This window comes from Xenopus laevis, chromosome 6S (assembly GCF_017654675.1).
Source record: "Xenopus laevis strain J_2021 chromosome 6S, Xenopus_laevis_v10.1, whole genome shotgun sequence".
Taxonomy (NCBI): Eukaryota; Metazoa; Chordata; class Amphibia; order Anura; family Pipidae; genus Xenopus; species Xenopus laevis.
The window spans coordinates 2,578,852-2,603,540 of record NC_054382.1 but is presented as its reverse complement, the minus strand read 5'-3'; the positions used below and the strand labels follow the sequence as shown (position 1 = coordinate 2,603,540).

Here is a 24,689-nt window from a genome sequence, read left to right as displayed (position 1 = left end):
ATAATTTTTACAACAACTTGGACCACTATCAGTGGACAACTCAAGGACTCCTTGACCAAAAGGTGGGATATTATTAATTCAGATCCACACCTCCCCTTCCTAAATAAGAAAAGGCCCTTGCTAGCCTACAGATGGGGACGCAATCTTGGGGATTTGTTATTAGTCAAAGATGTGCTCCCAGAACGAAAAGTCAGGGGTACGTGGCTGGACAGACCTTTGAAGGATGGCTGTTACAAGTGCACAGGCTGCCTAACGTGCAGTGGGATGTCACAGGTAACTTTCTTTACCCATCATTAAGCACAGATTATCATACCTTTCAGATCATGTAATTTATTTAGCATGGTGCCCTTGTGGTCTATACTATGTAGGTAAAGCCTCAACGACATATAGGGAACGCATGAATAATCACAGGTGTGCTATTCGAGCTGCCCTCTCTACAGGCAGAGCGGACCAACCAGTGGCGAAACATTGGTTAAAACTGGGACACTCGCTGCCCCATTTCAGACATATGTTAATTGATCATGTACCAGTCCCTAGAAGAGGGGGCAACAGGGATTTACTGTTGTTACAAAGGGAATCCAGATGGATCTACAAATTGGATGTTCTAGCGCCAAAAGGACTAAATGAAACTCTCCCGATGTCTCCATTTTTGTAAATCCTCTGTTTTTTCTTAAGAATATATTGGTCTTTTCCTAAGAAGAGATTTGGCTTGATGGTTCTCCTGTCATATTCAATCAACCCATATGTTGCCCTCCCGATATCCTTACCCCCTTTTTTTCCAACCAGGCCAGCCAAAAAGGACAGTAGAGTGAGTCTGGACTGTTAAATTGAAGTTTATTGTTTAATACACCATAGATGGAACTTTACAGCCTTCTTGTGGCTACAGTCAGCCAAACGATACAGTTGTGCTACTTTGTATGTTATCTCACCAATCTAGTGATTATGTATACATTTTCAGTTACATTTATGTAAAAGTGTTCTTTTATAAATACCCCTAAGAAAAATAGACATAGCAGCTTGTGAAGGGTGAACTGGTTTCCCTGCAAAGAATAAGTAACAATAAGATCGAAAGGCTGTTAACGACCTTGCTGAGCTTCCATTTTTCTGACAATATCATTAACCGTTAATAATCTCTTTTTTATTTTTGGCTTTGTTACCCCTATTTTCATTTTGACTAATTTTCTCCTTTATTTTGGTTACAGTTTGTTATTTTATTCCCAATTGTTTTCCTTCAGGCTGTTTGACACCATTGGCTGTGGGGATCATCTGGCGCAAGGTAGGTTGCGGGCCTCTTGCAGAAGTTCGGTCGGTGTGTGGCAGGATCTGTTGAGAAAGATTAATACGCTTTACCTGAAGATATGATCAGAGTGCGCTAAGACAGTAACAGATGCCACCCCTCTTATCCACTAATATACCAGGGTCAGGTATTCCCAGGCGACATCGCATAGCCGCACAATAAATAGAATATTGCCGAATAAACAGCTGGCTGGCCTCCTCCTTTGGTGCCAGACTCGCCAAGCGGTTTGGGCACTAAATAACCCAGTAAGGGTTAACATTGGAGAATGTGCGGCGGGCCCAATGGGAAGCGGACACATACACACACAAATATATATATATAAGCTGTGTTATGTTTTGCGGCTCCAGACTATTTTTCTATAGTGGAAGATGGGCCAAAATGGCTCTTTTGATAGTAAAGGTTGCTGATCCCCGTATTAAACCATGTGATTATTACATATGCCTCGGTCAGGGCCCTAAGATACTGGTTCCAGCAGAGCACCATGCCCAACCCCAGAGCCCCAGCAATGGATAGTAATTATACTGCACATTTGACTGGAATAAGCAATTGTTACCTGGCCCTCCATTCATGCAGGCAGTGATCTGTAATACAAGGCTGCTAAATCTGGGAGAATTTACATTCAACTGCCCCAAATGTGCTACATACCTGTGGTTATTGTTAACCCAGTGATCCTTATGACAGACGAGCTTCAGAAAACTGTTGTGTTTATCAAGACCATATTTAAACTTACCTACCACAGGGAGAAACATTGGCAAGTACAGTAATAAATTACATTCCCTGCTTAATTGATTAAGCCATACCTTTTCCCAGGAAGAAAGCAATGGCATAATAAGACATTCACATGTAAGTATCCATGTCAGTACTCATTGGTATTGAACCCCAATGTACCCCAGATATAATCACAATACCATGTAATGCATAGTTTAGGTTAGCTGCTGCTTAGAGCAAGCCTATATAAGAACCTAGCAACCCCCCCAGCCCAGTGATCTACATCCATTAGGACTACTCATTCCAGGTGAGCAATAACTAGAATATATACTGCAGAGCAAACTAGGAGCACACAGATACAATCCCAGCAACATGTAACACATAGTTTATATTAGCTGCTGCTTAGGGCAATCCTATATCAGGCCCTAGCAGCTCACCAGGTCTGTGCTCTACATCCATTTGGGCTATTTGTTCCAGGTGAGCAATAGCCAGAGCATATATGGCAGAACAAAATAGGAGCACACAGATTAAATCACAGCAACATGTAATACATAGTTTAGATAGCATGTATCATGGCCTAGCAGCCAGCAAGACCTGTGCTCTACACATCCATTAGGGCTACTTGTTCCAGGTGAGCAATAGCCAGAACATATACTGCAGAACAAGATAGGAGCACATAGATACAATCACAGCAACCTGGAATACAAATTTTAGATTAGCTGCTGCTTAGAGCAAGTATATATCAGGGCCTAGCAGCCACCAAGCCCAGAGATCCATATTCAATAGGGCTACTGATGTCATGTATTCAAATGGCCTGAACTCACCCTGCATGTCAGTATACAATACATGTCAGTATAAGAGCATGCTAGCCCATTTATCTATTTGTATTAGGGCTACTGGTTTCAGGTGGGCAAACAACCAGAAGCAAACAGTGCAGATACGCATATGATTATATAGCATGCAAGCAGTTAGTAAGACTTTAGTACACTGCAGAACCGCATATGGACACACTTCTTACCTGCTGCTTATTATACAAGGCTGGAAGCAGTGGCATAACTTCTCACCGGTGGGCCCTGGTACAGCATGTACACCTGGGCCCCCTGTTGGGCTCTCCCCCCTATGAATCGTGCAAACTGTAATATCTCCCCCTGCCCAGCCTCCTGCGATAACCATTATTGCAGCTCCGGTGGGCCCCAAGGGGGTGTACCCCTGGTAGTTATGTCACTGGCTGGAAGCAGAACCCTTAATGCCACCTATTTCAGGACACTCTGTACATCCATTAGGAGGTTCATTGTTAATAGGAAGACAGACCTCACAAGTTTACTTACAACAGCAGTACTTACCTGAGGCTTCTGAAGCAGCGTTCTAGTCTGCTGAATTTAGAGTGGGCGGGGCCATCTCCACTTGCTATAGCTGGCAGTTGCACAGGAATCACTTGATTATACTCAGCTGGTATCAGCACAGACAGAGGAATAATCTGATTTGTCTGCATAAGCAGGTAACCAAAAGCAACTGCTGAGGTTATACAGAGGCAAATTGGATAATTAGTGTTGGTGCCTCCTGCAAGGGCCCACGTTTGCTGCTATTTTGGCTGAAGCCTATAGAGCAACTTTTGTTTTTATTTTTATTTTTTATTATTTTGACTACCTCCACCTTAGGAAAGACTGTTGAGGGAGGCAGCTGGCCATTAACCTGCCCCATTAAAACATAAAAGAAAACAAAAGTCTGTACACCTTTGCCACCGGATGCCGTCTGGGCAGGTCAGGAGGGCACACGGATGGGGGACAAGCACCAGCCACCAAATGCTCTGATAGCAATACAGGAAGGCAACTGAAACACAGGCAGACAAGGAGTAGCAAACATTGCACACCAGTGCCTTACCTGATCCAGACGCTGAAGTTCAGAAGACTTCAGATATGAGGTAGTGAGCTGGGGAACAAAAGGTCCCATGGACCAAAACCCCTGTCCCTAGGATGCCTTTTGGGCAGGCCTATGCTTTCCCAAGGTTAAAAAGAAATTTTGCTTCCAATGGTAACAAAAGCCAAAAGCAAAAGAGAAGGGGAAAAAAAAAAGACGCCGGTAAGTGGGTGTGGTTGGCCTTTCAAAGGCTTGGGAAGGGTCCTTCAAATGGGAGCAGGGAGGAGGGGCTATCCCAATGAGTACTGACATGGAGTTCATCTAGGGAAATAGTTTCACTTTTAGAGTTTTATCACTATGTTTTGTTATCAAATATTTATTTAACTGTGTTTTGTCCTTGTAACTTTACTCTTACTCTATTTTATCTCCCTAGAGCTATAAAAGCAGTCAAGGGCCCAATGTGAACTTTATCTATTTGATCCTCAGTCTATTCTAATTACTTCTCAGAAACACTCAAAAACAAAATAATTCAAGGCCGGAAAAGGCACCTGCCTAGGGCACAACAATGATGGGTGCTGGGCAGGTGCCTGTTGAAGTGCTCTCTGCCTACTCTAGTCCATGTTTCAATGCTCCCTGGTGTCCAGCTTTGCATCTTGCGCCTCTTTTCTGCTCGTCGCTCCTGGCCGGCTGTATTACCTAGGTTGCCCAGTCGTCTGGCCTGCCCCTGAGATAAGTCATTAGAAAGTTAACTCCTTTATTTATATATATAGTGCAAATAAGCACTCGCTCCACAAGCATAAATTATGGAAGGATGCCAAAAAGTCAGGGCCATGGGGGCAAAAGTCGCTGGGTCATATGGTATGAGGAGGAAATGGCTATATTAGGGGCTGATGCCACTCCAGAGGATAAAAAAGATGTAATTCACAAAGCCCAGGAATGGTAGAGAGAGTATGTGAAAAGACAGACAGCGCTACAAACTGCCCAAGTAACAGCAGAGATCCAAATAAGCCAGCACCCTACCTCTCCTCAGGTTGCATGGGAGAGACCTAGAGCAACCCACAAAGACTTTAAACAATTTAAAGAGACCGATGGAGACATTGAGGGCTTCTTTTAGGACTTTGAAAACCAATGTTATTTAATGAGGGTACCTCAACAGGACTGAGTTTACCTACTGTCAACACTACTGGAGGGTGCGGCCGCTGATGCACTCCATCTAGGGCGCCATCATTGAGGGGCGCACTTTAAAAAATATTTATTTATTTATTTCAGATTTTTTTTTTTTTTAAATTTTTTTAAATAGTGATTATTTAATTATTTATTTCCGGGCAGAACCTCCCGCCTCACCCTCACCTTCCCTTCCGCTAACCTTCTCCCTCTGTCGGCAATTTACTGCAGCTTAAGATGCTGTCCAGTTGCGCATCGTGTCTTGTGTTGCATATACACGGCATGTCACTGACGTCAACTAGGCAGAGAGTTGTTGGCCTGGCCCTAGTGTGTTGGTGTGGCTCAGGCTCAGCACTCGCAGCAACAGTCCACAAAGTTTGCTGGCACTGCCACCACTGAAGATTGGATTTATGTGTACTGTGAAGGCCCCTGCTGCTGGCTCAGCCAGGTACAGATTTGGGGGCTATATTTTTTAATGTTGCTGCTGGGCTGGTACAGGTACGGGGGGGCAGTATTGATGGCTGCTTGCACAGGGGGGCAGTATGGATGGATGGCTGCTGGTACTTGCTGGCACAGGTACCGTATAGGGGGGCAATATGATGGCTGCTGGCACAGATACATTGGGGTAATATAATGGCTTCTGGCACTGGGGGATAATCAAGAAGGGGGCTAAGTTTATGTGGATGAATGATGGCAGCTGACACATTTATTAATTCTGAATATCTGGGCCTCTGGTAGGGCGACATGCTGTGACTGAGGGTGGGGGCTGATGTGCTGAGCAGATTAGGGTTATGTGTGGTCTAACTGGGGGTGGGAGCTGCTGTTTAGTGTGCGCTGTGATTATTCGGTTGTAAGCTTGGGCTGATGTGTTGCCGGGGACTGTTTTGTATGATTTATTATAGAAATATAATACTTTAAAATGCAAAAAAATGCTATATTTGCCTAGATTGAATAATAAGCTTTTAGATGTATATAATGTACAGAGCTAAACATTTTTTTTACTAAATAAGGGCTATTAATAAGAATTCATTGTGCATTAACTGTAAATTATCAGGCTGTCCTTGTGACACTGGTTTTATTTATCCTTGTGCTGGGCTTGAAACCTCACTTCTTGTTAGTTCAGTGATCATATCCCCTTATATATTTAAATGTCCCATAGGTGACGGCACTCCAAAAGTAATCAGGATACACAGGTCATCTAGTTATAAATCAGGTTTATTGGTGGACCAACGTTTCGATTCCGTATCAGAATCTTCGTCAGGGTGAGAACCCTTATATATTTATATATAGTGATCATATCCTCCTTATATATTTATATATAGTGGTCATATCCCCCTTATATATTTATATATAGTGATCATATCCCCTTATATATTTATATATAGTGATCACATCCCCCTTATATATTTATATATAGTGATCATATCCCTCTTATATACCCGTATATACTCGAGTATAAGCCGACCCGAGTATAAGCCGAGGTACCTAATTTTACCTACGAAAACTGGGAAAACTTATTGACTCTAGTATAAGCCTAGACACAACTACATCCCTGTCTCCCAGCAGCGCACATTCCGCCAAAGAGACCCCCCAGCGATCAACCAGACTTCTTTGCAAAGTTGATGGTGACAGAGAATTGCCAAACGGATTACTGTGTGCATTGTCCCACTGTCCCACTACCATGTGCAGAGGGTGCTGTTTGATATTGCCATCACTGTTATTCTTTCATATAACCAACAGAGGGCGCTGTGTGATATTGCAGTCACTGTTATTCTTTCATATAACCAACAGAGGGCGCTGTGTGATATTGCAGTCACTGTTATTCTTTCATATAACCAACAGAGGGCGCTGTGTGATATTGCCATCACTGTTAATCTTTCATATAACCAACAGAGGGCGCTGTGAGATATTGCCATCACTGTTAATCTTTCATATAACCAACAGAGGGTGCTGTGTGATATTGTCATCACTGTTATTCTTTCATATAACCAACAGATGGCGCTGTGTGATATTGCAGTCACTGTTATTCTTTCATATAACCAACAGATGGCGCTGTGTGATATTGCAGTCACTGTTATTCTTTCATATAACCAACAGAGGGCGCTGTGTGATATTGTCATCACTGTTATTCTTTCATATAACCAACAGATGGCGCTGTGTGATATTGCAGTCACTGTTATTCTTTCATATAACCAACAGATGGTGCTGTGTGATATTGCAGTCACTGTTATTCTTTCATATAACCAACAGAGGGCGCTGTGTGATATTGCAGTCACTGTTATTCTTTCATATAACCAACAGAGGGCGCTGTGTGATATTGCAGTCACTGTTATTCTTTCATATAACCAACAGATGGCGCTGTGTGATATTGCAGTCACTGTTATTCTTTCATATAACCAACAGAGGGCGCTGTGTGATATTGTCATCACTGTTATTCTTTCATATAACCAACAGATGGCGCTGTGTGATATTGCAGTCACTGTTATTCTTTCATATAACCAACAGAGGGCGCTGTGTGATATTGCAGTCACTGTTATTCTTTCATATAACCAACAGAGGGCGCTGTGTGATATTGCAGTCACTGTTATTCTTTCATATAACCAACAGAGGGCACTGTGTGATATTGCAGTCACTGTTATTCTTTCATATAACCAACAGAGGGCACTGTGTGATATTGCAGTCACTGTTATTCTTTCATATAACCAACAGAGGGCGCTGTGTGATATTGCAGTCTCTCCCCAAGTGAACTGTTGGTATAGGCATGATTAAAAGTGACTGCAATCTCAGCTACTGCCCGCTGACTCGAGTATAAGCCGAGGTAGACTTTTTCAGCACATTTTGAATGCTGAAAAACTCGGCTTATACTTGGGTATATACGGTATTTATATATAGTGATCATATCCCCCTTATATATTTATATATATATATATATATAGTGATCATATCCCTCTTATATATTTATATATAGTGATCATATCCCCCTTATATATTTATATATATATATAGTGATCATATCCCCCTTATATATTTATATATAGTGATCATATCCAGTTATATATTTATATATAGTGATCATATCCCCCTTATATATTTATATATAGTGATCATATCCCCCTTATATATTTATATATAGTGATCATATCCCCCTTAACTGTCTCTTCTCCAGTGTAACCAATCCCAACTTGCCTTTCCCCATAACTGATCCCTTCCATTCCCTTTATAAGAAATTGGCATCTTGATTTAGTTATTTACTATGAAAGCTGTTGTTCAGGGAACTTACCTGAAGCCCTGATTATCATAACAAAGGTTTTCCTGTGATTACTAAGGTCTATGTCTGCTGTGGGGACCATAAAACTGACTGTGTATGTGAGAAAACTTGCTCAACAGGATGTAGGCAAGTTGGGGGTTTATCACAGCATCTTGGCAGTTGGGAGGGTTTCTGTGGGGGCAGGTGAGACCCCAGGAAAAAAGAACTCTGGACAAATGAGCAGGGGGCTGGGCAGCTGAGAGGAGGCAGCTAGAGAGCTGGAGAAGCCAGAGGAGCCTGGGACAAGACATGTGAGGAATGAAGACCAGAGGGGAAGGCAGAGATGAAGCCGAACTCTATTCCCCTGCCTTTTTGGTAACAACTATGTAGACTTGTGTTATCTGTAACTGTAAATATTGTAATTATTGTTTAGTCTAAGTGTAATCATTTATGTAGAACAATCAAGTGATTTATTTCACAATATTTCACTTTACTATACGCTCATTGCTGTGGATTCATTGTCTGCTTGCTCAAAAGAACCAGAAACCCTAGTAAGTGGGTTGAGGTATATTGATATTATTATTATTAATGATATTACCTTATTTCTGTTAACATTACATATTTATATAAATGAAAAGTTTCATTAATTAATCTGTTGTACACTTTCTTGCTTGCTTTATTTAAATATTGTGATGGTAAAGTGGGAAATGGTAATGCTCAATGGGGGGGTGCTAATTGAAACTCTTGCCTAGGGTGCCAAACTACCTTGGCCCGGCCCTGGGTCCAGATAATGCCCAAGTTCGTCAGACAATTACGCCATTACCCCAGAGACCTACTGGTCCTAGTTTAGGGATCTACCCTGCACCACGGTGGATCCTTCACTATGTATGTCCACAAAATGACTCAGGCTTGCCGCAGGTGGCTGGAAGGAGAGGGCATCAGCACAATGGAAGACATAAACTTAAATATTTTCACAAAGGTGAATCCCAAACACAGCGTGTTCCCAGTCCAGCAATTTGTCAGGCTCTCTTCTGCCTCTAAACAAAATGTCAATTTCAAAATAAATCACTGTATACCTCAAAAAAGTTTGAGGGGGAAAAAACAGAAAAGTAATATAGTGTAGTATACTTGATTAATTTACCACTAAACAAGGGTTTAGTTTTGCAACCCAGAGATTGTCTTTTACTGTGGTGAAAGAAACACATCAACCGTGTTGCTTATTTTAGGTGATGAGAGAGAATGGGGTATAGTTGGTACCTACACTATAATCTGCAGTGGTCCCAGTGGTCTCTTATACTCACAGACAACAGATGGTTAAGAGCACATATGAAACATGGGCATTCCATCTCTAGTTCCAACACTCCCTTTCTTCTTCGTGGGCAATAAAAAGTAACATGTATAGAAGCGTTTAATATTTTTAATAAATAAATAAAATTTGCACTCACAAGCGTATAGTACGAATCTGCATTAAAATCCTTGTTAAAATCAATAAGGGCAGTTTTGCAGCGGTTCTCTGTCTCTCTTGCGCTTCTCCAGCATCTCTCAGAGTCCACTGCGCATGTCTCCACTCCTCACGCTTCCGCACTTCCTCGTCTTCCAAAAGCGGTGACGCCTCCTCCGGATAGTTACTCTTTATTGCCCATGTGTTTGTATTATAAAACTTTACCAGTCCTATTCAAATGTCTCTCAAAACGCATATATCTACTGTTTCAAAACTTCATTCATTTCAACATTTATTTAAAACATTCAGAATTTACATATAAACATTTTTGGGTTACATTAAAAATGCTCTTAAAGGAACAGTAACATGACATTTTTTTTATAAAAAATTTGTTTGCCCTTAATGAAAAAAAAACACCAGCGCAATCGCAAAGACTTTATTAAGAAATATCTTACTGATACTCTGCTTGCGCTCCTCTTCTGAAAAGCCGACATGGCGATGATCCATCTGGCGGTGCTCGATTTCTCTTCCGTGGCTATCTCCTATAGAAGGCAGGGAGGAGAAATCGAGCGCCAGAAGAGGAGCGCAAGCGGAGTATCTGTAAGATATTTCTTAATAAATTCTTTGCGAATGTAAAGTTAAATGTGTGCTAGTGGTTTTTTTTCCGTTAAGGGCAAACAAAGTTTTTATAAAAAAAATTTCATGTTACTGTTCCTTTAAGTTAAAATCAACATTTAAACCACAAGGACATAGCGATTTTAATTTGTGTATCCACCAACTCTCCCTTTGTTAAGTATTAGTTATCAGATCACCTCTGCTCCGATGGGCTTTAACCGTCTCAATGCCAAACCATCTTAGGCCAATTGGGCATTTGTTATGCTTTTCAGAAAAATGCTTGGAGACTGAATGTTTTATATTTCCTTTACATATATTATTAATATGCTCTCCTATTCGGTCTTTTAATTTCCTATTCGTTTATCCCACATATTGGAGGCCACATGGGCACTCCATCATGTAGATAACATTGACTGTATCACATTTTATTAAATTCTGGATTTTTGAACATTTTCCCAGTTGTGTGACTTTTAAAGGTTTTGGTTTTTGCACCATATCTGCATGCTTTGCACAAGCTGCATGGAAAAAAGCCTTGGAATATATCCTTTTTGTTTTTTTATCAGTTCTACATGTATACACCAATTTTTGTTTTAGGTTGGGGGCTTTCTGGAAAATATTTTGGGCTTGTTTGGAATTCTTTGTCTGCACTGAGCACATTCCAATGTTTCTCAACAATTCTTTTAATAGCTCCTTGTAACAACTCATACTCACCCTGGTGGTCTAGTGGTGCGGCGGGGACGCCCGCCATGGCGCTCCTCTTCTGCTTCCACGCCGGTTCCTTAGGGCGCGTGTCTCGTTTCATTTATGGACGCGCCGGCGTGATGACGCTGGTGCGCAATGGCGCGAAAATCAAATACTATAAAAGGCTCATTTGGGCTTCAGGTCCTTGCCCGTTATAGGTTTATTCCTGGTGCTTTTGAGCTTTGAGCTAAATCTGTATTCTGATCTTGATTCCTGTTTTGACTCCTGCCTGGCTTTTTGACGATTCTGAACTCCTGTATTCTGACCCTTGCCTGATACCCGACTCCACTTCTGCTTAATCCCTCTGATTGATCTCCTGGTTTTGACCCTTTTCTGCCTGACTTTGTTTATACTCTGCCTGCCTCGACCCGCCTGATCTGACTACTCTGTTGCCAAACTCCTTATACTTCGACCTTCTGCCCAAAAGACTTTGCTTCATAGTCGTGCCCCTTTGCCTGTTCAGAACCCTTAGCTAGGCACCTCTCCTAAAGACCTGGTGGCATCTAATTAGCCGAGGGCTCCTCCCGAGGTGAAAGGCGGCTGCTAAAGGATGAAGAAAGAGCCAAGACCAGGGTGCTTAGAATCGGTTTTGGGTTTGGGTGCCGAACGTGACACTTCTGCTTTGGAATTGTATTGTGTAACAAAGCAAACATTAGAATTCTCCCCTATTTCTCCTTTCTTTAAATTTTCTCTTTTGCTCTTATATTCTAGCATTTTGCCCCTGTCTTGTTCTCTCACTGTCTTATATGCTTTTTGTATATCTTTTTCTTGGTAGCCTCTTTCTAGAAATCTATCTGATAGAACCTTGGATTGTGCATCATAATTTTCCAAATTGCTGCAATTTTTCCTTATTCGTCTTAACTGCCCCTATGGTATATTTTTAATCCATTGGGGATTATAATTACTTGTAGCCAAAACATAATTGTTAGTATCGACCGTTTTAAAAACAGTGTATTCATTTGTCCCTCTTCTATATAAATTTGTAGATCTAAAAAAATCAATTTCCTCTAAAAATTTAAGGAGAATTCCAAATGGAAATCATTTTTATGAGGACATCATCAATGTACCGTTTCCATAGTAACAGGCCAGCGCCCAGTTTCATGGGTCCTAATATAAACTTCTCCCAGAAACCCATCAATAAATTAGTGTAACTGGGTGTGAACCGTGTTCCCATGGCAGTACCACAGACTTGAAGATAGTACCCCCCATCATACCAGAAAATATTAAGGTTAAGTATAAATTCTTTCCCAGTTATAATAAACTCATAGTCTAAAGTTTCATCTTGTGTTAAGAAGTACTCTACTACCTTAATACCCAGTTGATTTTCAATACAAGTATAGAGGGACTTAACACCTAGAGTGGCCAAAATCCATCTTGGATCCCACCCCAGTTCTTTTAGGATATTTAGAACCTATGTTGAATCTTTTAGATAAGAGGGTAATGTGTAACATAAAGCTGTAATTTTGTATCTATAAAGTGAGAAAGGTTGCTTGTTGGAGAATTGATACCAGAAATTATTAGACGTCCGGGGGGAGCTATTGGGTTTTTGTGTATTTTTGGCAAGATGTAGTGTACTACCCTCACGCACTGTACTGTGTGTGTGTAGCTAGACAATCAGCTAAACAATAGCTAGAATCTTTAATAAACAGAAGAAGTTGCTTTCTTGTAATAATTACTGGTGGATTCTAACGTTCTTATATCTTTTATATTGATATTTTTGTGAAACTGAAAAACAATACAGATAACAGCGAATCAATATACACATATGCAGAACAAATGTAAACACACTTATACATCTAAGCATCTTAGTGCAATAATGAACTTACAGACAATTGATGTCCCAGGATAGAGGAAGAAACACCCAGAGTCATGAGGAGAAAACATATCGTATATACTCGAGTATAAGCCGAGTTTTTCAGCATCCAAAATGTGCTGAAAAAGTCTACCTCGGCTTATACTCGGGTCAGCGGTACCTGCTGAGATTGCAGTCACTTTTAATCATTCCTATACCAACAGTTCGCTTGGGGAGAGACTGCAATATCACACAGCGCCCTCTGTTGGTTATATGAAAGAATAACAGTGACTGCAATATCACACAGCGCCCTCTGTTGGTTATATGAAAGAATAACAGTGACTGCAATATCCCACAATGCCCTCTGTTGGTTATACGAAAGATTAACAGTGATGGCAATATCACACAGCGCCCTCTGTTGGTTATATGAAAGATTAACAGTGATGGCAATATCACACAGCACCCTCTGCACATGGTAGTGGGACAGTGGGACAATGCACACAGTAATCCGTTTGGCAATTCTCTGTCACCATCAACTTTGCAAAGAAGTCTGGATGATCGCTGGGGGGGGTCGCTTTGGCAGAATGTGCCCTGCTGGGAGACAGGGATGTAGTTGTGTCTAGGCTTATACTAGAGTCAATAAGTTTTCCCAGTTTTCTTAGGTAAAATTAGGTACCTTGGCTTATACTCGGGTCGGCTTATACTCGAGTATATACAGTACAAAGTGAAAGCATCTCTGGAATAATACAGTACCTGTTTTTTATAGTTGCCTCAGTGAGAGTGGCCACCAGATGCCAGTGCACCTATCAACAATTCAGTTCAGCCAGAATCACAATGAGGGCAGCACATGTAAAATAAGGGAACTTTTGGATGTTCTATCAATATATAGTTTCTTTCCGTTCTGTTAATAACTTTTTCTGTTTCAGCTTTCATAATGATTTTTTTCAACTTCCTTTGGAAAATATCCATAGGGTTATGTTCTAATTTTCTATATGTGTTCTTTTCTCCCAATAGTATACCACATTCAGCTTTATATATCTCTATATCCATTATTGCAGTTCCCCCTCCCTTATCGAAATGGTTTAATCACTATTGTTTAATTGTCTGCGAGTTCCTTTAGCACAGGAGTGCCCATACTTTACTAATGTGAGGTCTACTTTTAGTGTTGTTGTCCCATTATGATCTACATCCATAAAAGCATTGCTAGCATTCTGTTCCATGGAAAATATTACGTAAATATTATATTGATTTTTGAGAGAATTTATATTGCTATGTTTAACTAACAACTATTTCTATGTAACCGTTGCATTATAAATATCTGAACGAAAATCATGAAACAGGAGGGTGATAGACAAGCTGACAGTGTATTGAGATCTACTGATCACCAGCTAAAGGTCTACTGGTCAATCCCGATCTATCTTTTGGGCACCCCTGCTTTAGCACTTGTCTTTCTCCATTTGTAAGATTGTTTTTTCTCCTATTTGTCTCTACATTTTGCAAATGTCTCTATTGCTTTACCCTTTTCTTGGGACAGTATAAATGTTGATTTCTTCTTAACTGTTTTAACCTTTTCATTCTGTTGCTCATAGTTTTTCAATACGCCATTATGATTCATGAAATATTTTTTTAAGGTGAGTTTTCGTATAAATTTTTGTGCGTCAATGAAAAGCTTGAAGCTATTTGGCTGATTAGTTGAAGCAAAATTTAGTCCCTTTTGAAGGACTTTTTCTTGATCTTCTTTAAGCTGACATTTACTCAAACTGAATACCCCACCCTTCCCCAAAATATTTGTTATTCCATTTTTTTTTGATAAAAAAAAAACCCCTTGTTTAAGGAGCCAGCGTATACACACCCTCCTCATGTTACAGCTATGGTCAGCCAGGGCATTAGTAGTCCCACTGCCCATCTCGGGTCTGGATAAATATTTCCCAAAATTCACCACAACCAATACACTATGTGGACACTCCCGCACCACAAAATAATACAGCCCTGCCTTGGTCGATTAACAGTCATTGCCCTGGCACCACTGAGCAGACCCCTGGAGTGTATGGTATACTGTATGTACCGAGGATAAGACATACTCCAAGCAGCGAAAAAGACACCGACACCAAGAGGTTCTTGTAGAGGGAAGCAGGTAATTGGTTTCAGAGACACTGGTGTGTTCTTCACAATTGCTGGTCCAAAAGTGATCCCCCAAATATAATCATCCCAGATCAAAATAACACTATTCATCTTGTGAGGGGCATTCAGCAGTTCATACCACAGGCTTCAGTGCATCTGGACTACGGATTTGGGGAGAATCTCTGCAAAGTAGGTGTGGTGGGCAACCTTCCAGCTGATGTGCTATAATAAATGAGACTTTTCAGCAGGTTGCAGTGGATATAATTGGCCCTTTAGCTCAACCCAGTCGTTCTGGAAAAAAATACATACTGACAGTTGTGGATTATGCCACCTGTTATCCAGAGACGTTGCTCTATCTTCCATATCTGCCATGAAAGTTACAGCAGCCCTAGTGACTATCTTCACTGGAGTAGAATTCCCCAGTTGAGAACTTTGATGAGGCTTCGAAGAATGAATCAGTCTGAATGAAAAGTAGCTTAAAGGAACAAAACTTGAAAATCTGACAGAGCTCCTATTTTATAATGTGACTGCATAGCCTTTTTGTTTTGTTTTTTTACCTTCATGAGATTAAAACCCGCATGGATTTGAAATTCTTTCTATAGCAGCTCTGCAGTTACTTCATTCGGCAGATCATTTACCTTTGCAGCAACATAAAGTGAAACAGTCCAGGTTACATATAATGTATACTCGAATATATTTATCCTTACAGAACCCAGACCTGTTGTACCAACAGTATAAAAAACTGATGATGGGTTCAAGGCTATTTCATCTTTCCAACGAGTCCAAACATGACTGGGTTTGTTACTCTGTGTATTAGATGTGAATATCTGGGCAGGGGCAGGTCACACAGTATTGATGTTTAGTATTTATGGAATCCCTGAGAGAATTAATAACCAATGAACACGCCTGAGTGAAAGCTCTCTGCTCAACTCCACATCACCCTCAAACAAATGGGTTTGATGCGATTTAATGGCACCTTTAAGGATATGCTGTGTGTCTTCACAGAGACAGAGAAAGACTGGGAGAGATACCTACCCCATTTACTGTTTGCCGATACGGAGGTCCGCCAAGAATCCACTTGGTTCTTGCCCTTTGAACTGTTATATGGCAGGATAATAATATATGTCCTGGAGCTGCAAAATAAAGTAGCCCAACTTTCATCCATTGCTCATGAGCACATACATGCTGCCCAATGCAAACAAAAGACCTGGTATGACTGCCACGCCCATCTCCAGGAGTTTGTAGAGGGTCAGCAAGTATTAGCCCTATTTCCTTCTCCCCAGAACAAACTAACTGCTGCATGGGAGGGACCATTCCCTGTAGTTCATAGGTTGAGTAGCCTCATCTACGCAATTGCCCTCAGGCCTGAGGCAGAAGGTAGTTCACGTCAACATGCTCAAAGCATACCATGACCGCTCTATCCCTGTGCTGGCCATCTGCCGACTTGCACAAGAGAAAGCAGAGGATGAAGCCCTTCCCGATTTGCTGGAAGTTAATAAGACTAAGGATTCCTTTGAAAGGGTACAGATTGGGGGCCAGTTGAATCCTCAGCAGAAACAGGACCCGTATACCCGTATATCTTGATGTATTTTCCTCTCTACCAGGGCAAACCCTCTGGGCTGCCCACCACTTAGAGACCACAGGGAAGCACTCCATTCAGCAGTCTCCCTACAGAGTCCCAGAGGCTGTAAGTGATACTATGAGAAGGAAAATAGAAGAGATGAGAAAGTTAGGTGTTATCCAACCCTCCCACAGTCCCTGGGCCTCCCCTGTAGTCCTTGTTCCCAAGAAAGATGGCACCACATGGTTCTGTATAGATTACAGGCACCTAAATGACAGGACAGTTAGTGACGCTTTTCCTATGCCCCGCATTGATGAACTGCTTGACAAGCTTGCCAGTGCTCAATATGTCACCACCCTCGACCTTAGCAAGGGATATTGGCAAATTCCCCTGACAGATGAGGGCCCCTTTTGGCCTAAAATTTTAGGAATTTGAGGAGTAACGATTGTTAAACTGAATGAAAATTTGGCTGGCGATAGGGCGTGAAACTGTGCTAGCGATGGTCTCTTTCTCTAGCGAATTGTCCTCTATCTGTCTGTTAGTAAATTGCTGATGTCTCTGCGGATTGGATTTCTGGTGAATTTTCACGGTCGACGGCCACTTCGCCCTTTAGTAAATCTGCCCCCATGAGTTGGAACAAGGTGAAGAAGGGTTGTACTGCCCTGATAAAATTAATTTCCTTCACGTCCTATACATCAGCAACTACGGGGTTAACTCCCCCCCCACATGGTAGGACGAGCAAGGACCAAAACGGTGTTTTTTTTGTTCTACCTTGCTGCAGGTAGGGAGTGAGGAAAGAAGAGGATCGTTGCCGGAGCCTGAGCGCTCTGAAGGCCATTAGGGGAGCTACCGGAGTGGTAGTTTTCCCCCAGGGACGAAGTGGAAACCTTTCCTGTTGGTAGCAGCTGCAGCCCGGTTCTGCTGGACGGCGCATACACAGTAGCGCTTCCGGGTTTTGCGTGGTGACGTCACAGGAACCGGCAAGTTTAAATAATCCTTCGTTTTAGAGGCACAGTGCCCCTAAGAAAGGAAGCAGACGATAAGTGTTGTTCTCCCTGGGGCTGCAGTCGCCTGCAAAGCATACAAAGGTACTCTTGGTAGCCTTACAGACTTTGCTATTTGTTTTCCATCCATTCTCTCTCTCTCTATCTTTCTGGATGTGGTCGGAAGGTGTCACTGTGATTTTTGTTTTTTAGATGTCCAGCCAAATGGAACAATCTATAGGAAAAAGAACTTCTAAATCTAAACATCTTGCCTACAGAGAGTGCCAGGCTCCCCTGCCAGATGCCTATCCTAGGGGACACTGTGAGAGTTATTTGGCTAAAGATGATGCTCCTGCTGGTCAGTCTGAGCAAGCCATGGGATGGTTTAAGGATATGCTGCAGAAAACATTTATGGAGTTGAAAGAATCCCTGCTTAAGGAAATGCCTAAAGCAGCAACTCCTGATACACCCTCTTCTGTTGAAGAAGGGGAATTTTTTGTAATTGATGAAGTTTCTTCCTCCTCGGATGAGGAAACAATTGATACATCTGTTTTTCAGCCGGATAATGTCTCCAAACTGATTAAGGCCATCAAGGGTGCCATTGAGGCTCAAGAGGGGAAAGTTCTGATTCGGATAAGAACCAAGTCTTTTCCATTACACCCGGTAATTAAAGATTTAATTCAGTTTGAATGGAAGACCCCTGATAAGGCACCAGTATTGAATAAAAGATTTAAATCCCTGTTTCCTATCGATGAAGAAGCTAAGGGTTGGGAAACTCCACCAGGATAGATGTAGCAGTGGCTCGTCTATCTAAAAGAACTACTATTCCAGTAGAGGATGGTTCGGGCCTCAGAGACCCTATGGATCGTAAGGCTGAATGCTCGTTGAGGAGTATATACTCTTCAACCTCGGCCCAATGCAAGCCATTGGTTGCCGCTTCTGCCATATCCAGATCTAGGAGGAACTGGCTGACCCAATTGGAGGAGGGTATTGAAACTAAGGTGTCAAGAGATTTGCTTCTCAAGTCACTGAATGTAATTAAATTGGCATCTGAATTTTTGTGCGACTCGTCTATTGAGTCACTTAAGTTGGCCTCTAGGACAATGGCCCTGTCTACTTCAGTGAGAAAAGCTATCTGGTTAAAACCCTGGGCAGCTGATAATACTTCCAAAGTTAATTTGTGTAATATGCCTTTTGAGCCTGGTCACCTTTTTGGCTCTAAGTTGGACACGCTTTTGGAGAAGATGTCTGATGAAAAAGGTAAGACTCTGCCCCAAGATAGGCAGAATGGAGGGAGGGGCTTCTTTTTTCATCGGCACAAGAAGTCCCCAGCAAGACCTAGACAACCAGGATATGGTGAAAAGGAAAAGAATCAGTCCAGATTCCAGAGTGGGTCTAGAGCCAGCAGAGGGAGAAATAGATCTTTCCCTGCAGGCTGTAAATGGAACCTCTGACGCCAGAAGTATTCAGGTGGGAGGAAGACTTGCTTTTTTTCTAGAACACTGGCGAGATCTTGTGTCAGATCAATGGGTCTTACAGTTGATCAGGCAGGGATACAGGATCGAGTTTCAAGATTTTCCTCCTGCAAGATTTCTTCCTACCCCCAAAAGTGCTTCTTTGTTCAAACAAAAAGCCTTGGAGGAAGCATTTCAGGTTTTTTACAGCAAAAGAGTGCTAGAAAAAGTTCCATCCTTGGAGGAGGGATTAGGCACTTATTCTACTGTGTTTCTGGTTCCAAAGCCAGATGGGTCATTTTGAACAATAGTAGACCTCAGATTCGTCAATTGCTTTATTCAGAAGAAGCCTTTCAGGATGGAAACCATAAGATCGGTTCTTCAGATTTTAGAGCCCGGAGATTACCTGGCCACAATAGATCTCAAGGATGCATATCTCCACATACTGATTTTTCCAGCGCACATAAAGTGTTTAAGGATAGCGGTGTATCTTCAGGGTCAACTTCATCATTTGCAGTTCCGTGTGTTACCCTTTGGGATCACGTCAGCCCCCAGGGTGTTCACGAAGGCAGTAGCCTCGGTTGCAGCTATATTGAGGCAAGAAGGCATACAAGCCGTACCATATCTCGACGACTGGTTGTTGAAAGCTGTTTCTGCATCCCTTCTTCACAAACATCTGACTGATGCCATCCAGACAAAAGCAATTTTTGGGAATGTATCTCAATACGGAAACAATGGTTGTCACTCTGACTCCTCAGAGAATTCATACCATAAAAAATCAGATAATACACCTCACGAGGCCATCTCCTGTCCCCTTGAGGCAGATGATGAAAGTTTTAGGTCTGATGGCGTCTTCAATAGAAGCCCTTCCGTGGGTGAGGTTACACATGCGACCTCTTCAGCAGGAAATCCTGATCCATTGGGACAAGATGATAGAATCTTTGGATTCCACTTGGATAATTTCTCAAGACATGTTGAAGACTCTCGAGTGGTAGCTTCAGACCTACAGGCTTATCAAAGGGAAGCCAATCCTGGAACCAGATTGGAACATAATAACAACAGACGCATCTGCCTTGGGATGGGGAGCGCATATGGAAAGTCAGTCAACTCAGGGTACCTGGGATGCCATGGAAAGATCTCTGTCATCCAACTTCAGGGAGATGAGGGCTGTGTTCAATGCACTCATGGCATTTCAGAGCTCATCAGAGGAAAAGCAGTCAAAATCCAGTCCGACAACACCAGTGTCATAATGAACCTGAATCGTCAGGGAGGGATGAAATCACGTATTCTTCTCAAAGAAACCCAGAGAATTCTTCTATGGGCCGAAGACAATCTATTAGGAATATCTGCGATTCACATCAAGGGGAAAGACAATATTCTAGCAGACCTTCTGAGCAGACAGAAAATAGTTTCCAAGGAGTGGTCATTGACGGAAGACATTTTCCTCAGGTTAGTTCACCTCTGGGGGACTCCAGAAGTGGATCTTATGGCAACCAGGAAGAACACCAAGCTTCCCAGATTCTGCTCTCTTGCCCAACATGATCAACCATGGGTCCTGAATGCGATGACAGTCAGATGGGAATTCAAACTGGCCTACATTTTTCCCCCAATTCTGATGATCAGCAGGGTAATTCAGAAGATTCGTCAGGATCAGTCATCGGTAATAATAATTCTTCCTTTGTGGCCGAAGAGAGTCTGTTCTCTCAGGTGATGAGGAGGTGTCACGGGAACTTTTGGATTCTTCCACTAGTTAAAGACCTGATCTCCCAGGACCAGGTACTTCATTCGGACTTGGCGCGCCTGAGGTTTACTACCTGGAAGTTGACAGGCCCCTATTAACATCATCTGGATTATCAGATAGAGTAATCATTACTCTTCTTCAATCAAGAAAAGTTCTTCCTCAAAGGCCTATTCTAGAATGGTCAGAATTTTTCAGGAATGGTGTTCCAGAAGAGATGTAGAAGCGGTTTCTCCTTCAATTAATGATATCCTGGATTTTCTGCAGCAGGGACTAGATAAGAATCTCAAGCCTGGAACACTTAGAGTACAACTATCTGCAATATCTGCTTATCTAGGTATCCAGTTATCTGCTGTTCCACTAATCCAGAGATTAATGAAGGCGGCACACTAGCTAATACCTTTGGTTCAAAATCCAGTTCTTCAATGGGACTTGAACATAGTTTTGGAAGGATTATGTGATCCCCCTTTTGAGCCTTTGGACAAAATCGACTTAAAACACCTTTCCTTTAAGGCTGTTTTCCTTACAGCTATAACGTCAGCAAGAAGGGTCAGTGAAATTCAGGCCTTAGCAGCTAAAGAACCATATATTCAGTTTTTTCCAGATCAAATACTAATACTAACGTTAAAAAATACTAATGTGCTTGGTTTGCAGAAGTTACAATTACGTTAAAGTGCCAGTGCTATAAGAATGAATTCTGTTAATTATACTTAAACTTAAAAAATGATAAATACTCAATACAATTAATGCTTTGCACAAATAAATAAATAGCCTTATGATACAGTGTATTATCAAATACCTTATATTTTCACCCGCAATCAATCCGACCAGGAATTGATTAGAATAAAATACTAAAGTGCTTTAAGTGCTAATAGGTTTATTATAAGGTAGCAATTACCAAAATTTCACAATTGCTTACAAATTAATTGGTTGTAAAGTGCTAAACAGTGCCAAGTAATTAATCATATTATGATTAATTACTTGGCACTGTTTACCAAAATTTCACAATTGCTTACAAATTAATTGGTTGTAAAGTGCTAAACAGTGCCAAGTAATTAATCATATTATGATTAATTACTTGGCACTGTTTAGCACTTTACAACCAATTAATTTGTAAGCAATTGTGAAATTTTGGTAATTGCTACCTTATAATAAACCTATTAGCACTTAAAGCACTTTAGTATTTTATTCTAATCAATTCCTGGTCGGATTGATTGCGGGTGAAAATATAAGGTATTTGATAATACACTGTATCATAAGGCTATTTATTTATTTGTGCAAAGCATTAATTGTATTGAGTATTTATCAATTTTTAAGTTTAAGTATAATTAACAGAATTCATTCTTATAGCACTGGCACTTTAACATAATTGTAACTTCTGCAAACCAAGCACATTAGTATTTTTTAACGTTCAGTGTTTGCCCCTAAGCAATCACAAAATACTGTATAAGTAGTGTAACATTTGAGGAACTGCTGTACGAGTGGGAGGCAATTGGGGTTTTTTTTTCTTTGCTTATAGAATTATTTGAAGTTTCTGACTTAGGTCAGACCTCTGCCTCCACCGTGGGTTTAAATTAATTTTGAAAGGATCACCTTGTTTTCGTATACTATTCAAACATGTTACATAGCCGCAAAATTGTCTCCCCCAATTTTTATTAAAGCTCATTCGACAAGAGCAACAGCGACATCTTGGGCAGAATGTCTTCTTGTTTCTCCAGATAAAATTTGTAGAGCTGCAACTTGGTCAAGCCTACACACTTTCTCTAAGCACTATAGGCTGGATGTTGATGCTTTGCAGGAAGGAGCCTTTGGAAGAGAGGTGCTCCAAACAGTTTTTCAGAAGAATTGATGCTGTTCCCACCCTTTACTTGCTATGTCCCGTAGGTGCTGATGTATAGGATGTAAAGAAAAAATTAAATTAAACTTACCGTAATTTTCTTTTCCTTCAAGTCCATACAGCAGCACTTTTTGTTCCCCACCCTAATAAAGTTTGCTGTGCAGTAGTGTGAGTACTTTTTTATAACACAGGGCACTCAGGGAGGAGGCGCCACTTTTGTCAGGAACTGGATTTGACACCCTGAACAAGGATTTCCAAATTAAAGCATTAGATGTATGGGGAATGGCCAAGACCAATGTAATGTCTTAATTGACCTTGATGTGGAGCTATGCCCCTGGCTTGGTAGTAAACAGGTAGAGACTTAATGCTTCATAATCCTTTAAGGCGGCCCCCTGCAGAGAATTTATGCAGGGGCCGCAGTTATTAGCAATAATATTGTTCTGATTGATATAATAGATAATTAATAAAACAGCAGCTGTGGTCATTCTCCACCATGTATGTGTCTTGTGTTTGTATTTTATGGTTCGTTGGTAAGTAGATAAATGCTGGATGCAGCTCCCATGTATCAGTTTAGATCAGTTACAGGGTGAGTGTCCCCCCGAACTGATTCAGAAAGACATAAGAAGGGGAAAATTTAACTTCACACTTAAATATTATAAAAAAGGTTGCAAATAGAAAAAAAAGTAAATGGAAAAAGTCTCTATTTCTGGGGAACTGTCTTAAACCAGCTGAACTGATAAAAGTGTTTGAAGGTGAACAACCCCTTTCATGGAAAACAAACTGAGAAATAGTTTCACTTTAGAGTTTTCTCAGAAACACTTGAAAACAATGTCATAAGAAGGTTAACTCCTTTATATATTTATATATATATATCTAGTGCAAATAAGCACTCATTCCATGAGCATAAATTACTTTCATTTTGTAGTTTTATGACTTTTTGACTGTTCTCTGCCCTTTTCTTATCTAGTTTCTCTCAGGCAGAGCTATGAATAGGAGGAAATCCTATCTTCCTGTTTTCACATTTGAGCTTTACGTATGATGTAGATAGTGTTATTCTAAGACTTTACTGCAACTGGACTTTTTTATTATTTGTAATTTTAATGCTTTCACTTTTTGTTCTGCAGCTCTCCAGTTTGAAATTTCAGCAGTTATCAGGTTACTAGCTCAAATTACATTAGCAACCAGTGAATGGTTTGAATGAGAGCCTGGAATATGAATAGCGGCGAGATGGGTGAGCTCCACTGCCCTACTCTGTATCAATATGTCAATGTTAATGCCAGGGACACTTTTTTCAAGAAAGTTAATATGAAGGCAGAAAGCAGGGAGGAGGACCAATGGAGGATAGGGGATGGGGGCTTTCAATTAACAGAGATTTAGTTCTCCTTTAAAGGATAGCAATATGTTCCAGCTAGATTGTGGTGAAAGGCGGCCATAGTTGGTAAACTCAGGAGCAGGGAATGTGCCAAGTGCCGGATACCCAGTGGGATACCTAGTGCTGGGGAAGAATTGCCAAGACAGGTTGTACTATCCACTAAGAGTCAAGAGTGAGTTTATTGTCATTTCATCCATATACGTTTGTACGTTACACAGTGAAACGAAACAACGTTCCTCTAGGACCATGGGGCTACACACAACATAGATGTACCGGACAACAGACAAAAAGTGCAAGTGCAAAAATAAGTAACTGGTGCGAGACAGGACAGGACACACTCAGCAGATGTAATATGTTAAGTAAATAATGCTAAACGTCAGACATGATGGATGTATCATTGTGACATAACAGTAGTAAGAACATGATAAAGAACATGATAAAGTGCATAGAAAACAATTGTATCCAATGGCTATTTATTTATACAATAAGGTCAGATGGAGCGTGAATGTGAGAGAGGGAAATTATCTGTGTAAAGGTATCCATGCTGTGAGACACATGTGCTTCAATATTCTAGTCTAAATGCTGTTATACTGATTTACTGCCTGAGTTTCAATAAAAGAATTTTATTGTTTGAAGAAGCACCCGGATTACTATTAATTTTCTAATCAGGTCAAGAAGAGAACTAGGGACCCATCTGATTTAGAAGCCTCGAGCAGGGGTGACAGCAAGTCACACTATAAACACTTCTCAGGCTCACAAAG

General features: G+C 41.2%; 1 long non-coding RNA gene across 2 annotated transcripts; it reads right to left on the bottom strand.

Moving 5' to 3' along the window:
* Nucleotides 1–815: 815 nt before the first annotated feature.
* Nucleotides 816–3,880, bottom strand: LOC108695590. 2 transcript variants are annotated; one of them, XR_005962152.1, is made up of 2 exons: nucleotides 3,349–3,880; nucleotides 816–1,323 (listed from the first exon to the last, which is right to left on the bottom strand). It is a non-coding gene; the product is annotated as an uncharacterized LOC108695590 (long non-coding RNA). The 2 variants fall into 2 exon arrangements; XR_001932156.2 differs by lacking the exon at nucleotides 3,349–3,880 and adding an exon at nucleotides 3,024–3,330.
* Nucleotides 3,881–24,689: the final 20,809 nt, after the last annotated feature.